Source organism: Malus sylvestris, chromosome 10 (genome assembly GCF_916048215.2).
Source record: "Malus sylvestris chromosome 10, drMalSylv7.2, whole genome shotgun sequence".
NCBI classification, from domain to species: Eukaryota; Viridiplantae; Streptophyta; class Magnoliopsida; order Rosales; family Rosaceae; genus Malus; species Malus sylvestris.
Window position 1 is genome coordinate 34,740,074 of NC_062269.1, and position 17,309 is coordinate 34,757,382.

At 47.2% G+C, this 17,309-nt stretch overlaps 1 long non-coding RNA gene across 1 annotated transcript; it reads left to right on the forward strand.

Moving 5' to 3' along the window:
• Positions 1 to 1,057: 1,057 nt before the first annotated feature.
• LOC126586049 (uncharacterized) lies at positions 1,058 to 1,754 on the forward strand. Its single transcript, XR_007610727.1, has 2 exons — positions 1,058 to 1,383; positions 1,476 to 1,754. It is a non-coding gene; the product is annotated as an uncharacterized LOC126586049 (long non-coding RNA).
• The last annotated feature ends 15,555 nt before the right edge of the window (positions 1,755 to 17,309 follow it).

Consider the following 17,309-nt stretch of genomic DNA (forward strand, 5'->3'; position numbering starts at 1 on the left):
AAATTTAAAGATCTAGTTTTTGAATGGAAAAAAGCTACATACACGACTTTCATTATAATCGACAGTTATTTCATAGTAACGATTTAAAGGCCTAAATTGAACAGAAAAAATTATAAACACAATTTATTGCACTCAATCATTATAACACTATAGATGAGGAGTTTTGTATTATGTAATTTTGTTCTTTTGTGTGTTTTTTACTATGATCATTAGTTGTCATGAACTAAATTAATTAAATAAAGGATGAGCTCTATGATATTCTTATTCCCATATTAGAATAAAGGTGTTATGCTAACCAACCTCTTTATCTATATATAATTGTTCTAGCCTACACTTGGGGTAGAAGATTGGGATCATAGAAGAAACTGTTTGTTTGTCCCCAATACAATTATGGCACTAATTTTTATATGTGATTCTTTCTTGATTCAGAAATTTTTATTTTCAAGTTTCTAATCAATTGATTATTACTGAAACTTTGTCCAAGCACACTGAAAAGTCTATCTCCTCTCTTAGATTTTTCTTGTGTCTTGCCACCTCTCTTCAAATTTTCAAGTTTAAAAATCTTTGATACTATGAGATACTAGATTACTGTTGTTGTCAAACTCCACAACTTTCTTTAATACAAAACTTATTCTTCTGCGGTTGTGGCCACATGTTATGGTTCTTGCTCATAAACTAACTTATCATTTGGATAATCAGCAACCTGATTAACTTCCAATGACTAGAAAGACTACTTAATTTGTTCAATTTACTCTGACAACTGATAATATTTAGTGAGAAACACTGAACGAGTCAAACTCCAGAAAGAAAAGAAGAAAAGAAATGAAAAAACCCTAGCTTGTGGTGCAATAGCAATAGGGTGGTGCAATAGCGATCGGGTAGTGCAATTGAGAGTACATAATTTTTTTTCTTTGTTCAAAGCGGAGTTTTAAGTGTTTTTGATGTTTACCTTTAAAATCAAGAGTTTTATGCACTGCCAATTATCCTTAAAAGAGTCCCACACGGTTTTGCATCAATGGAATTGTGATATACTTTTTTTCATTAAAAGTTGGAACAATCGACAAACTGTGATTACCCCATCTCTTCTCAGATGGTTGTTCGCCTCAATCCCCGATTGTCGGTGGTTGTGGCCCTGAGCAACATTTCAATTTGGGAACTTAATTTCCTCTCTTTTGTTTATCTTCCAAATTCTCTCTATTCCTTGCTATTGTGTTCCAAATTTCCATTAGCCCCAAATGAACCTCAAATCCCTAACGCATACGGATCCAGCACTCAAGACTCTATTTTGCCGTCAATTTGCCCACTTTCGATTGAGAAGTCCGACCGAGCAGTTGTGTCTGCTATCCACCTCAAGAGCGAATCGTCACTCATTTAGTTGAAGATGTGTGGAACTAAGACTTTGTAGGTTAATTGGTGATAATTTTTCAGTTTTATTTTGGTTATTTTAATGTTGTTTGTTTGCGTTTATTATTTAGGGTTTTTGAAGGTTTGGAATAATTGTTGTTTTGTGGAGCGGAATTGACGGTGTGGGTTGTCGGCTGTTTCTGGTTTTCAGGCAGCTACGGCGGGTCATCTCTCACGTAGGCTTGGTTTACTCCACTAGCCACCTTTGACCTCTATTGTTTGGCCTTATGTGGAGGATTTTCTTTTTAGGTTGAAACTCTTTCATGTTTTTTCATTTATGTAATATTTTGTATTTGCTGCTAAAGAACCATTACTCATGTTTTGTTAGTGTAAGCGGCGTTTTCTTTCTATATGCCGATCCTTTCTAGAGCTATAAGAGTTATAATTCGTCTATTTGACTTCTTTTTATGAATGTTTCTCTACCATTGACAATTAAAGAAAAACTGTGATTAGGGTTTTGGATAAAGGTGTCACATGAAAGAAGAAGAAGCAAGATGATGAGGGTCAAAACCAAGTATTAGAAAATGAATGATGGGTGTGGTAAAAAGCAAGGCATGTGATGCCTTTCCATACTTTTCTCCCTTTTCGACTACACCCCTTTCCTTTTCATGATCATTGACTATCTATGTTCTTCTTCTTCTTTTTTCATTAGTTAATACATCAAATGCATGGAATAGTGCTTTCTTATAAAATTTTCTGACCAATTTGTTCTCTCTCTCAACAAGTTAATTAGTGTAAACCACTAATAATAATTAATAGCAGCGAAAAACACTTCAAGAATTAAATTACATATAAAAAAATTTAACGTATCAACATATAATAAATGGTGCAATTCAAGTTTTTCTTTTTTCAAACCAGTACTTTAAGTGTTTTTAATTGTAAAATAGAGTTTGAAGAGTTGATTTGTGAATATATATATAGGTAACTTGAATCGATGGTATTTCATAGTCTAAAGATTGACAATAGGTGGGAGCATAGCACATTTTCAACTCTCATCAGCCCTTAAAATTAGGGATGGATTGGATTCTTAAAGGCAAAGCTTAAAAGAAGGGAACTATAAATGAGAATTGCTGGCCTGCTGCCACCTAATCATCATAAAGGTCTTCCCTTCCAATTGAGTGTCAAATACCCGGATGCTTTTCAGCTACCCTTCAGAGTCGCACTCTACTGCTAGTACTTCCTAAAGTTCTAAACCCGCTTTTAAATAACTAAAAACGCTTGCCACAATTTATACGTAAACGAGCTTCTTACAAAACTGGTAGAAAAAACTTGAAGACTCTTTTTGTGATAATCACATGTTACAGTGTACTTTCATAGAAAGCAAGCAATTATAATAGAAATGTTTGTAAGCAGAATTGACTCATATAGGAGCAGTCTTCACGGACCTTAGAAGTATATTATAAAAATAATTGGATAATAATTTTTTTACTGTGCTTCTCTAGTAAGTGCTTCTAATAAAAAGCACTCCTAGACAAACATCAAAACCTATTTACTATATTAAGAGGAGCAGAAGAAAAATAAGAATCTAGTGCACTACAATCTGAGGCTATATATGTTCATGACAGCATCATAAAGTGCACCCCAAGAGAATAATTACAATGGATTATGCTTAGTTCTTTTGTCTTTTTCACTATATCTAGAAATCGTGGTTAGAAGGATCTTGGAAGATCTTTATTTTCTTGTAAGTAAGTAATCCTATCACATTACCAATTAATGATGTGATTCAGTTAATATGTCATTACAATTACTTAAAAAACGATTCATAATTGCTAATGAAAATTGCATTGTACCTTGAAAAATTTGGAAGTTCACATGCAAATTAAATAATAAAGTTAGGTGTATACTTATGGGAGGGCGAGCTTTGGCGCAATAGACAGGTTGCTCTTTTGTGATTGAAATGTCACATGTTCGAGTTGTGGAAATAGTTTTTTTGCAAAGTAAGGGTAAGATAGGCGTTCCCTCTTGACCCTCACAACCTTTTTTGCAAAATAAGGGTAAGAGACTACGTACGATAGGCGTTCTACCTGATCCTCGAAAACAGGGAACCTTGTTAGCTTGGGATCGCTTTTAGGTATTGTTGACCCTAGAAACTAAAAAGCCTACGTGGCGCGCAGGCCGAGTATATTCTAAGCTAACTACGTCCTTTGGTGATTGCGGGGCGTGCCAACTCGTCGGCCGAGGCTCGGCCGAGGAGTAAATTTGATGATGCTGCGTTGGGTCGCGCTACTGACTTCTGCGTCTTGCGATTGCGGCCGAGAAAGGAACACGTCTCGGCCTCTTGGGTTCTCGAGCCTGAAGACAAGGCTGCTATTTCTTACAAAGTTCACGAACCGAATTCGGCTTGCAATGTGCCGAATGTAATAACTGTGACACCTCACCTCGCCGAGAAGGCTAATGAGATGACCTCGACCAACAAGGATTCGAAAATCCTTCTCGACCGAGACTTAGATAGGTAATCGACCGTTCTCGCCGCAGTGCTGTTGATGCCAACGGAAGATACTGCGAGACCGACCGACTCTACGGTGACAGAGCTATCTATGCCGACTTAAGATATCACCGGTTGCTTCCATAGTGCTGTTGATGCCAACGGAAGATGTGTCAGCGAAAAAAGGAAAAGAAAAAGATCTCAAGTTGTGAGAGTTGCGCAGGGCAATTTTGTATTGATTTTGTGGGGCTTCTCCTGATGCACAGCGTCCCTTATTTATAGTGCTGAACCTTGAGTCCGAGTTTAAATCCTACTCGGACTAGGTTTCCCTCTCCGGATTGCCTCGACCAGTCCTACATCTACTAGGACTATGAACCTAGTCCTTAGCTAAGCTGGATTAGTTTCCTGGATATCCGATCCCGTCGAGACTCCCCATTGCACCAGGATTCGTCCTAACCGCCCTAGGTTTGGACTCCCACGGGTTGACCGATCCATGGTCCTTTTGCCGCCCGGCCTCCTGGGCCGAGAGTGATCATACCCTCGGCCCAAACTATTATTTTGGGCCCAAACATTGCCCCCTCGCTTCTGAGGTCCTCGGCCTGAAACCTTCGGCCGAGTTTCGGCCTTGAAGAAGCGAATCTACCACTCAGGATCCTACTACCCGCGTTCCAAGGCGCATTTATTGAGCACGATCGCACGATCTTGATCCTGCTAACCCATTCGCCACATGGCGTCTTCTAACATGGCCAACTCCCCCATAATGACGTCTAAGGCGTGCGGCAGCCTGAACCGTCTTGCCATCATGACCACTATCTCAATCCGCGAGCCACCACCTCAGTCCGTGAGCCCACTTGTCATCGTGCGGGCGTCGAACCGTCTTTCGTCATTAATTTTGCCGTCACACTCAATCGTGCGCCCCCAAAACCCTAAAACCTTCGGTCTTCTCAACCGCATTTCCCAAATGTTCATCATGATCAACAATTCCTTCGGTCGATTTTGCCCTTTGTTTTGAATTTCGAACGATTGCTCTACCTCCCATTACTCTATAAATACCGAAATTTCCTCATTTGTACTTTACGTTCTCAAACTTCCTGAAATCCCCTACCCTTGCTCTCAAGTGCATTCCTCCATTCCAAGTTTTCGTCCTCAAATCCCCAACCCAGAAAACCTCCTTACGCTGTGCTTTACAATGGCCTCCTTCATCTCCAAGCTTTCCCGGGAATGCGACCAGCATCAAAAGATCCTTGATCGGAGCTCGATCAAGACTATACGGTTCGAGAACGACATGAGCACCGTCCACCAAATCCTGGGTCCTCTCTTCAAGGCAACAATCCCGCCGACCATCACTGGTCTTCTCCAGGAACACTGCCTTACACCCTTGCTCCAAGGGTTTGAATGGTCGAGATGGGAGGCGGCAAAGCCCCAAGGCTCCTGGCCCTCGACGACCACCACCTGGGCGACCTGGGTCGTCCGAATGGAACGGCTCTTCGGCGAAAAATGGAAAATCCTGGGTATCTACGACGCCATCCTCCTTTCGTCGATGGACGTTGTCCCTGACAAGGAGCTGCTCCTAGCCGCTCTATGCTTCTGGTGCTCAGCCACCAACACAATGGTCCTTCCCCTTGGTCCCATTGGTCCCACCATCCTGGACATCACCGCCATTGTGGAGACCTCGGCCACCGGGATCCCTGTCGACGCGACCCTCTCCGGGCACCCGTCGAATATCGATCTGAAGACGCTCTTCGACCGTCGAGCCTTCGAGACCCTGAACAGTGACGGTCACATCCCGTCGAGGGATGAAATACAGAAGCTCCACAAGAACTTTCTCAACTACAACACCCTCTACCTTCACTTCGCCGGCCGAGGGGAAGAGGACCTGCGAGAGGGAGAGCATGAAGCCTTCCTCTTCTACTGGTACAACAAATACATTTGTTGTACCAAGTCAAACAAATGTTTGGTCGAGAATATGCCAGTGGCCGAAGCCCTGGCCAGTGGTCACGTCCTGGCGCTGAGTTCCAATATTCTTGCCCACCTCTACCGTTGCCTGGCCGATGCGACTCTCCACACGGTGGACCCCCACCAGAATGGCCCTCTATGGGTCTTCCAGCTCTGGTTGCAGGTGTACTTCGCCTCCCTTCGGCCGGCTATAGCTGATTTCTCAGCAACAGAGGCTCTTGGTCCTCAGCTAGCCTTCCGACCAACACCTCCTCATCAGGCCGAAGAGATATTTAGGTACCTCTTTGCCCTTGACGATCTCTCAAGCGACGAATTCCTGATTTGTCGTTGTCGCGACTACCCCCCCTCCATCAGACTGCCTACCTCTACGTGGGCCGCAGAGGAGGATGCCGCTCTTCGCCAAACCTGGGGGTCGTTCGTGCTTGCTCGCGACCTTCCTCTCGGCTGCGACGGGAAACGGTCGGGGTGGGAAGTGTACCATCCGAACTTCCTTGCCCGTCAGCTCGGCTATCTTCAGGGCTGTCCCGTCCCCCTTCTCTCTTCCCGCACAGTCTTGAGCCGCGGACGCGAGCCTCGCTCTTCAGAGAACGAGTGCAGGACAGCCGCGAAGGAATTTCAAGAGTACTGCCAAAGATTTCGCCTTCGACCGGCCACCCCAGAAACCCATTGCACTGACACCTTCGGTGAGTGGTGGGAAAATTACACTCAGGAGTTCTTCGGTGCGTCGGTCGAAAATGTGCTAAGCAGGCTCTTCGGTGACCGACCTAAGAAAGCCCCGGCCCCCCATTCTCAAGGTAGTTGTTCAATTCCCCCTTTTTTTCTTCAACCTTGCATATTGTACGCCCTACTGAATTGTCTTTATCCTTTTAGGTAGTCGGCCTTTGAGAAAGACGGAGGCAGTTGCCGCTGCTACGGCCGGGAAAAAATCGGTCGTGGCCCAAAAGGACAAAACCGCTGGTAGGGCCGTGCTGATCAAACGGCCTCGCCAAGAGGCCGGGCCAGCTATCGAGTCTTCCCCGCCTGCCAAGCGGGTCAAACAACTGGCGAAGAAAGGTGCACGGGAGATCCACGTTATCTCCAGCCACACGACGACTCCCAGTGCTTCCCCTTCTCCCGCCGCCGGCCATTCCGGGGTCAAGAAACAGCCGGCTTCGGCCATAGAGACGGTCCCAGCGCGGCCTGCCTCTGTGGCCGGCGAATCAGTCGTACCTCCCTTTGTCGAGAAGGCACCTGTCTCACACCAGGCGGTTCCTACGACCGAGGAAACCTCTCCCAAGAATCCAAAGCCCACGGTCTTCGTGTTGGAAGAGAGTGAGAGGAGCGACGAGGTCCTGCTGGCGCGTCGTCCTCCTACTCGTCAACAACCTCCTCCAGTATCCGAGATGGTGGTTCAACCCGGCCCCTCCTCGGCTAATCGTGGCAAGCGCACGGTCGAGGAACCGACCCCGGCGGCCGAACCTCTCGTTCCTTCCCAGGACCAGAACGTCCCTGCCTCCACTGAAGCAGCTGCGTCAGTCGGCCCATCGGCAGCCGACCGTGGCAAACGCCTGCTCGAGGAACCCGAGGCCACGGCGGAATCACCGGTCCATCCTCAAGACCAAGGCTTCCACATCCCTCCACAGGAGGTTACCTCGGCTTTTGTAAGTACCTTCAATTTTCCTCCTGATTGCTTTTCTGCTTTAGAATTCTAAACAAGGAAAAACTAAATGTCAGGTGCCTGTACATTCTTTTCACCGTCAATTCTATGCGCCGAATGGCGTTATCTATATTTCCTGGCCGCCTCAGTGGCCATCAAACGTAGATAACCTCCATCGGCCGCGTGAAGTGAGAAGCAATCTGAAACATTGGGCTCGGCCATTGAGTTCTTTAGGTTCGAGCAACAACCCTGGGGACATGGCCGAGGTCTCTTATCGGCAGGTTAAAAAACGACACCTTCTTGCTATTCTTGCCATGACTTCCTTTAAGCTTAACCTTGTCTATTCGTGCAGGCTTCATGGGAGGTTGAATTCAAAGCTCTCCTCTCCAGCACGACCGCAGAGTCCGGCCCTTCGGCCGCTCCGACTGAGGCTGCCGATCCAAGCGCCCTATCCCAATTGCGAGAAGTCCTGTCGCTCTCATCATCGCAAGTACTTGAGCGCAACGGTCTTGATCTGCTCGGCGTGTGTCTGAACGACCTTGGAGCCGACGGTCGCCTGAGCGGAGATGCCATTGTTCGGGCATCGTCTGCCTTGGAGCGCGTTCGGGAGACATTTAGCATCTTCCAGACTACTCTGAAGGCCGAACAGGACCTGCAAGCCGCCACGGCCGTTCAAGACACCCTCCGTCCGAAGATTGACGATCTACGGGCAAAAGGAGAAGCGTTAGCCGAGCTCGACCGTCAAATGGCCGAACTAGCAAAACGCCGTTCGGTCATCGCTTCTGAGCTTGCGAGGGACTTCGAGTCAGGCGGGAAGGATCGCCTAACTGAGTATGCGGCGGCCAAAAAACGGGTCGAGCGCCTGAGGCTGGACAAAAAGAATCGGCAAGCCGAAGTCATCATGGCCGACGTGCGGTGGTTGGAGTTGAAAGCTCTGCTCAGCACTCTTCTTCCCTCGTCTCCTTGAATGTATTCGACCTACCCATTTTTGTAATACCTATCAATTTTAATGGAATGATTTTTTCTACAACAAATTTTTTTTTATTCACGCATTTCCCATGTGACCGGATAGTATTTCTTCAAGAACTTCCCATTAATCGGTAATTTGTGAACTACTCCAGTCCGGTCTTTAAGATGATACGCCCCTTTGCCGTATACCTTATGCACAATGAACGGCCCTTCCCAATTCGGCGACCACTTGCCGAACCTAGGATCTTTTATTCCTACGGGCAACACCGTTTGCCACACCAATTCACCCTCGCCGAACGTTTTTTGTCGTACCTTTTGATTATAGGCTCGCTCGGCAATCTGTTTTTGTGCCACCAGTAAGTTATAAGCGTCAAGTCGCGCCTCTTCCAAATCTTCTAGTTCTTGTCTCATGGACTGATTATATTCGGCGCTAAACAAACTACTTTGTTCAATTAATCGCAATGAATTTATGCTCAACTCGACTGGTAGCACCGCATCGTGCCCATAAGTCAATGCGTATGGGGTTGTTGCAGTCGTCGATCGGGGCGACGTTCGGTATGCCCATAATGCCTCGTTCAACTTCAAATGCCACATGCCAGGCCTTTCTTTTATTATTTTTTCGAGGATGCCAATCAACACTTTATTACTTGCCTCGGCCTGCCCATTCGCCTGTGGATAATACGGTGTGGACTGTTCCAGCCGAATTTTCAAATTGGCCGTGTATTCCTTAAACCTTTCGGCTGTGAAGATTGTTCCATTGTCGGTTATGATCGTTTCTGGCACACCGAACCGGGTCACAATGTGTTCCTCCACAAAATCGCAAACTTCTTTAGATGTTAACTCGGCATATGATTTTGCTTCGACCCACTTAGTAAAGTAATCAGTTGCGACTATTATCCATGCATGCTTAGCAGCTCCAGAAGTCGGCGTGATTTTACCGATTACGTCCATGGCCCATCCTCTAAACGGCCACGGCTTAATGACCGAATGTAGCGATTCGGCCGGGACCCTTTGTATAGGCCCATGGATTTGGCACTGCACGCATCCTCGTGCAAACTCGATACAATCCTTTAGTATTCTTGGCCAAAAATAGCCGTGCCGTCGAAGTAGCCATCGCATTTTCCGTCCAGACTGGTGAGCTCCGCATACCCCTTCATGAACCTCTGCGATCGCTCGAGCACTCTCTTGGGGGCCAAGGCATAGCAATAACAAACCATCTTCGCCCTTTCGGTACAACTCGTTCTGGTACGTGACATAGTTCGTGGCGTGAGCCCGTGTCCTGCGACTATGTTTTCCGTTAGGATTGTCAAGGTACTGCATAATGGGCTTTCTCCAATCATCTGGTACTGCCTCGGCCGCGCAAATGTCTATAGAGTCCTGCCGATCTAACAACGAAGGCAAGGACATGACCCTGGTGCATATCACATTGTCTCGACGGAGGATTTGCTGATCAACCAAGGCCGGGTATAATTGTTGTAATATTGGTATTTCCCGGCCTAGCTTGCCCCCCAGGAGTTGTGCACCGGAGGCGATTTGAGCCAAATCGTCTGCATCGGTATTATGAACCCGAGAAATATGCTCGAATGTAATACCGTCAAAGGACTCGGCCAAATAGCTGGCGACCATGTGGTAAGGCGCCAGAGTACAACTCATGCAACGAAAAGACCCATTAATTTGGTTAATCACTAGTTCAGAATCCCCGAGGACGAGGACACGAGTGGCATGTAGGTCAAGAAGGAGGCCTAAACCAATGACTAAAGCCTCGTATTCGGCCTGATTATTGGTGCAGTCGAAATCCAATTTGAGCGAAAAATACCAACGATCGTTGTAAGGAGATTGAATGACGATGCCTACGTCGGCCGAGGACGAAGTACTGGAACCATCGAAATACATCGTCCAATAGTTGTCGCGGGTCACCACCATGCCAATCTCGACATCAGCACCCCCGAAATCGTAAGGCGAAGGGTGCTGGGCAAGGAAATCGGCCAACGCCTGTCCTTTCACAGCTTTTTGCGGCACGTATTGCAAACTAAACTCGGACAACGCCATCGTCCATTTCCCAATTCGGCCATTCACAATTGGCCGGGTAAGCATGTACCGGATAACGTCGGTCTGGGCAATGACTTGGGTGACCGACGGGAGCATGTAATGCCGAAGCTTGGATGCAGCGAAGAACACGGCGAGACAGAGCTTCTCAACGGCGGAATAATTGATCTCCGGAGGACTCAGATTACGGCTAAGGTAAAAGATAGCCTGTTCCCGCCCGACATCGTTGTCTTGCGCGAGGAGGCAACCGATGGACTCGTCGACCGCCGAAATGTACAGCTTGAGAGGCTTACCGCGCTGAGGAGGGACCAGGACAAGTGGGTTTGTAAGGGAAACCTTGATCTGCGTGAACGCCGCCTGGTGCTCCTCATTCCACATGAACTTATCTGAGTCCCTGAGCTTCAAAAGTGTGGAAAATGCTTTCATTTTACCTGCCGAATTAGCAATAAATCGGCGTAAAAAATTGATCTGGCCGAGTAAGGACTGTAATTGTTTCTTCGTTGTTGGGGGTGGGGCGGTGACGATTGCGCGTGCCTTATTCTCATCGACTTCAATCCCACGATGATGTACGAGGAAACCAAGAAAATTCCCGGCCGATACACCGAAGGCACACTTGGCAGGATTCATCTTGAGGTTGTGCTGACGCATACGGAGGAAAGCCTGTCGGAGATCGTCCAGATGCGTCTGTCGGTGTTTAGATTTGACGACAACATCGTCGATATAAACTTCGACGATGGTGCCAATTAAATCATGGAAGATGGTGTTCATCGCCCGTTGGTACGTGGCGCCGGCATTCTTGAGGCCGAATGGCATGACAACCCATTCGTAAGTGCCGAGTGCCCCCGGGCAACGGAAAGCAGTTTTGTGCACATCGGCTTCGGCAATAAATATTTGGTTGTATCCGGCATGTCCATCCATAAAGGATAAGATCACATGATTCGCCGCGGCATCGATTAACAGATCTGAAATCGGCATTGTATACTCATCCTTGGGCGTTGCCAGATTCAGATTTCGAAAATCGGTGCAGATGCGCAGCGCACCACTTTTCTTTAATACAGGAACAATATTCGCCAACCATTCGACATATCGAGCTGTCCGAATGAACCCGGCTTTCAAAAGCCGAACTAGTTCGTCCTTGACACTGAGTTGTACTTCGGTCGAGAATCGACGAGGTGGCTGACGGAAAGGCTTGAATCCGGGCTTAATACGTAATTCATGCTCGACTAAAGCACGATCTAAGCCAGGCATTTCATGATAACTCCAAGCAAAACAATCTTTGAATTCCGTAAGCAATGCCCGCAACTCGTCCTTCATTTGTTGAGGAAGTAACGCACTAATAAACAAAAGTCGTGGGTCATCGGCCGTCCCAACATTAATCTCTTCCAAAGGGTCCTTAACAAGGGGCCGATGATCTTCGAGCTCGGCCGGGGCGGCTCGAATTTTATCAAAAGATAATACAGGCCCATTATCTCCCTCAGCAAGGAACTCGACGAGGTTGACGCCCGAATTTGGTTGTTTAGATATCGTATACCAATGGGCCAGCAGTCGTTCCATAGTAGATGAAACCGCGGCCCTACGTGCTTCCCGATCGGCGTCAAACATCGGTTTCGGGGAGAAAGTTAGCTAATCCGAGTCTCGCCGAATCCTGCTGGACAGTCTCGGCGCCAACCTCGATAGCTTTCTGAACGGAAATCCGAGTCGGCCGTCCCTCTTCATTGAAGCCTTGCAACGTAATATAGCCGACGTGATCGTCATAATACCGTGCTTGAATCATGTTGGCTTCGAAGGGCTGGCTATGGCCGGATGAACAGTGACCGATTTGCCGTCCCAAAAGACAAGCACTTGGTACAACGAGGAAGGAATACAGCTGGTTTGATGAATCCAATCTCGGTCGAGCAGTGCATTATACTCGGTTTTGGAATCAACCACGAAAAAGGCGGTCATATGGGTGCGACCGGCAATATTCACAGTTAACGGAAGCACACCTTTAGTGTGGGACTTGTCGCCGACAAAACTGCTCATTGTGATCCCCGACGGAATAAGTTCGTCATTTGAACGGCGCAAGGCCTTCATGATGTTCAGGGGCATGATATTGACAGTAGCTCCACAATCGACGAAAACTTTAGAAACCGGATATCCCTCGATGTGTGCCGTTACATACAATGGCTTTAAATGGTGAAGCTTGGCGGATGATAAACGAGGGAACAATTCGGCCAAAGCAGCCTTTAGACTATCATCTTTTGTTGTTGGCTTGCCTTCAGCAATTGATACAAAATCCACATGGCCGGGTTCCTCAGCAACCACATCTCCATCGAGGAAATTTGGTTGAGCCGTGCTTGATTGAAAATCAGCAGGTAACACATGAACCATACTGATTTCCATATTATCCAAGACTGACGGGCCCAACTGGTCAAGACCTTCCTCGTTCGGTTGGTCAGCGACTACGTATTCAGTTATCGTCAGAGTCGGACAATGAGATTCTTCCGTCCCTTCTTCAATAATGTCACTCGGCGGAGCCGCTTCGGCCACTTGTTGGTTCTGCGTGACCGCCTCAGGTAAGGTCGAGATTGACAATGAACTTGGGGTCAAAACCTGAACCTGCTCCTGGTAGTGTAGCCGAGCATCCCTAGTGTCAAGATAAGCATCCAGACGGGCAATACGTGCGATTTCATCGGTCGTAAGGCCGAAGAGAGAAACCGCCGAAAATACTTCAAAGTGATACCGTAAATACTGAAGGTCCTCCAACGAGAAAGGAAGGTCGGCTGCATTGATATCGATGTACGGGTCGACTTCAAACCCAAAAACACGAGCTTCTCGTATGTGCTGGAACCTTGCTTTCAATCCGGGGTCTGAGGTTTTCTGGATGATCCGCTCGACATCCGGACAAGTCAGGATCAGATCAATGATGTCCTGGCATGCCTTCGGCAAACCATATAGATCGTTGGCCGAATGACTCTTATGAAATTCTCGCATATACTCTAAAGACTCCCCAAGGAACGGGGGATGCAAATTCCGTCTAATTTTGACCAAAGGCTCTTGCATAGCTAGCGGGGATAATTTGCTTTCGGCCTCTTGCCTGAAATGTTCAAAACGTGCCTTCATTTCCCCCGGTCGAATGAGAAGTTTGATCCGTTTATCAGCTGCTTCAAACATGGTCTCGACATCTTGATCGACCAACCGTTTCCCCTGAGCCAACTCTGTCATAATTGCTGGAGGTGGTCGCTCCTCTTCAGTGGCAACTGTATCCTTCGGCCGCCACTTAGGGGCCGAAGCTTCTTGGGCTACTTGTCGTCGAGCCATGCAATCTATCCGTTGATGCCGGCGTTTCTGAGATTTGGACAACGCGGTGTAAACGCCCCTCGAAGAATGGTATGTATACCAACGTTGATCTCTAGGCTCGGGAGGCTTGAAGGTCTTTTGACTCCGCGATGATCCTGAACCGCTAAAATTACGCTTATAGTAATCATCGTCATAAAATGAAGCATCAAAATCGAGGCGCCGCCTGACCGGGGGTGTCTCTTCCACCCGTGCTTTAGGACCGAGCCTCCCAAAAACCCCATGATGTTGGTTTTCATTGGCTATCTTTTGCCGAGTTACGGCCATGGGTTGCGAAGAAGGCTTCTCCTCTGGTTCATTGTCGACCTTCGCTTTACATTTCCTGCACAGAACCGCCGTCCCACTATCTTCATCGGCGCTACACTCCGTCATAGATTTGACAAGAGCGAGCCCCGTTAAGGCCGCAGATGGTTTATTCGAACGTGAATCGGCCATGAACCGTGGCCGAACATTCTGATTCCGCGGGCGTTGTGTCTCAACCACTTCAGCCTTGCCTTTCCCTTTGTCATTGGGTAGGTACGCGTCGACCATATTTACTGTTGCCGTGGGGAACGGATCAGTATCAACACTCATCCTCTTCTCGGGGAACTTCAGTTTGCCATTATCAATCCAGCTTTGGACGTTATCACGAAATACGACGCAATTGTTTGTCGTGTGTTTGCTCGAATTGTGGTATTTGCAATACGCCTTTCCTTTAAGCTTTTCGGCCTTAGGAATGTTATGACCGGGCCGAAGCTTAATGATTCTTGCTGATAACAGTTGGTCAAAAATTGCATCAGCCTTGGTGATATCAAAAGTATAAACCTTTGACGGTTTCGATGTTCCTTCAGTGGCCGAGCGACTTTTGGCTTCTCTAGAATCAACCTGAGTCAATGCCTTGCAAATGTATGGCTTATCTATTACTATCTCAGCCGCATCCACACTAACACATTCATCCTCGGTTGATGCATAATTAACAGTAGGGTTCTTGTAAATCGTTCCCCGAGTTGGGGTCTTCGAAGTCTTTTCCTCGCGGAGCAAATAATCATACTGCTCGACATGTTGGGCCAATTCGTACATATCCCGAAAATTTGCCCCCAAGAATTTCTTTTTGTATTCGACGTCGAGGCCATTCAAAGCAAGCCTGACAAATTCGACTTCGGGTAAGGGCACTCGACACCAATTCCTGGCCGATTTGAACCTGGTAAGATAATCCATTGGTGACTCATCAGATGCTTGAGCCATCCGTGCTAACGAAGAGACTGACATCTCCATCCCCGGCCGATAAAACTGCTCGTGGAACTTCTCGACCAACTCCTCCCAATTTTGGACAGAATTAGGCGGGAGATTGATGTACCAGGCAAACGCCGAGCCGGTCAATGAAAAATTGAACAGCCGTAACTTGTGGAAATCACTATTAACATCTCCGCATTGCGCGGTGAAACGAGCCACATGCTCCAACGAAGACAGGGACGATTCACCAGCAAAAAGACTAAAATCTGGGATCTTGAAACCCTTCGGGTACCCAAACGTCTCCACGTAAGCTGGGTACGGATGAATAAACTTGGGAAACTTTGGCCCTTTCTTCATGGCCGAGTCGATCATCCGCTGAACTTCGGTCATATCAACAGGTGTTGCTTCGACCCTCTGGTTGGTCCCGTCTAACCTGCTATTCGACCCTCCTCCCTTCTCCAAGTTAATTGGTTTAAGCGGGGCAGGAATGGGTTCGGCCGGTACAATCGGTACCGAGTTGTTTCCTGGTAAACAATGTTGGCGAAGATCAAAAGGCCTGCTGCCACCAACTTGACTAACCAACATTTCAAGCAGCCTGGTTTGTCGATCATTGGAACTGAGTATCGCGTCATGCAGCTTGTCAATGCCTCGACTAAACGTCTGCTCGACTGACCGAGACTGCTCGTCCAGTCGCTTTCGAAGAAACGACCTTGTTGGTGGATCAGATCCTTCACAACCATCCGCGTCACACTCTTCTACTATCCCTTCAGTGAGAATGCAGGTGTTCCGGTTAGGGATTTCTGGACCGCGGAGTTGACTGGCGAGATTAACTTCTCTCTCTCGGCGGGTCGCACTCGTGGACTCAGGTGTCACGGCGCCAAGGGGATTCTGCGCTTGTGGCACACTTTGTCCCGTGCTTTGATTCGGCAAATCAGCTATCGACTTTCCCATAGTGATTTTCTTTTTTACCGATCGTGTTTCAATTGGCATGAACTTCGTAGTTTAGCACTGGGTCCCACTGGGCGTGCCAAAATGTTGACCCTAGAAACTACAAAGCCTACGTGGCGCGCAGGCCGAGTATATTCTAAGCTAACTACGTCCTTTGGTGATTGCGGGGCGTGCCAACTCGTCGGCCGAGGCTCGGCCGAGGAGTAAATTTGATGATGCTGCGTTGGGTCGCGCTACTGACTTCTGCGTCTTGCGATTGCGGCCGAGAAAGGAACACGTCTCGGCCTCTTGGGTTCTCGAGCCTGAAGACAAGGCTGCTATTTCTTACAAAGTTCACGAACCGAATTCGGCTTGCAATGTGCCGAATGTAATAACTGTGACACCTTACCTCGCCGAGAAGGCTAATGAGATGACCTCGACCAACAAGGATTCGAAAACCCTTCTCGACCGAGACTTAGATAGGTAATCGACCGTTCTCGCCGCAGTGCTGTTGATGCCAACGGAAGATACTGCGAGACCGACCGACTCTACGGTGACAGAGCTATCTATGCCGACTTAAGATATCACCGGTTGCTTCCACAGTGCTGTTGATGCCAACGGAAGATGTGTCAGCGAAAAAAGGAAAAGAAAAAGATCTCAAGTTGTGAGAGTTGCGCAGGGCAATTTTGTATTGATTTTGTGGGGCTTCTCCTGATGCACAGCGTCCCCTATTTATAGTGCTGAACCTTGAGTCCGAGTTTAAATCCTACTCGGACTAGGTTTCCCTCTCCGGATTGCCTCGACCAGTCCTACATCTACTAGGACTATGAACCTAGTCCTTAGCTAAGCTGGATTAGTTTCCTGGATATCCGATCCCGTCGAGACTCCCCATTGCACCAGGATTCGTCCTAACCGCCCTAGGTTTGGATTCCCACGGGTTGACCGATCCATGGTCCTTTTGCCGCCCGGCCTCCTGGGCCGAGAGTGATCCTACCCTCGGCCCAAACTATTATTTTGGGCCCAAACAGGTATATACTCAGTAATAAAACAAAACCAATATTTTTGTACGTGTGAGTTCAGGTTCTAAATCCAATCACTTCTTTTCTTCCATACGAATTTAATTTATACTTTCACTTTGTATGTATTAATGTCAGACGCAGTATGTTGAATGTATTATACTAGAATTAGAATAATTAATCTGATCTGAATGCAGTGAATTATATAGAACATTACTTCAACAGCTTCAAATTTATAAACCTAAAACAATTAATTGCAGCCATAAAACTAAAAAACAAATAAAAACATCATGGCAAAATCCCCTATGTTCTGGAGCCCAAAGAAAAGCCCAATGTTCAAATTCGTCCAGCCCGGCCCGTCCAATATTAAAGAAACCCATCA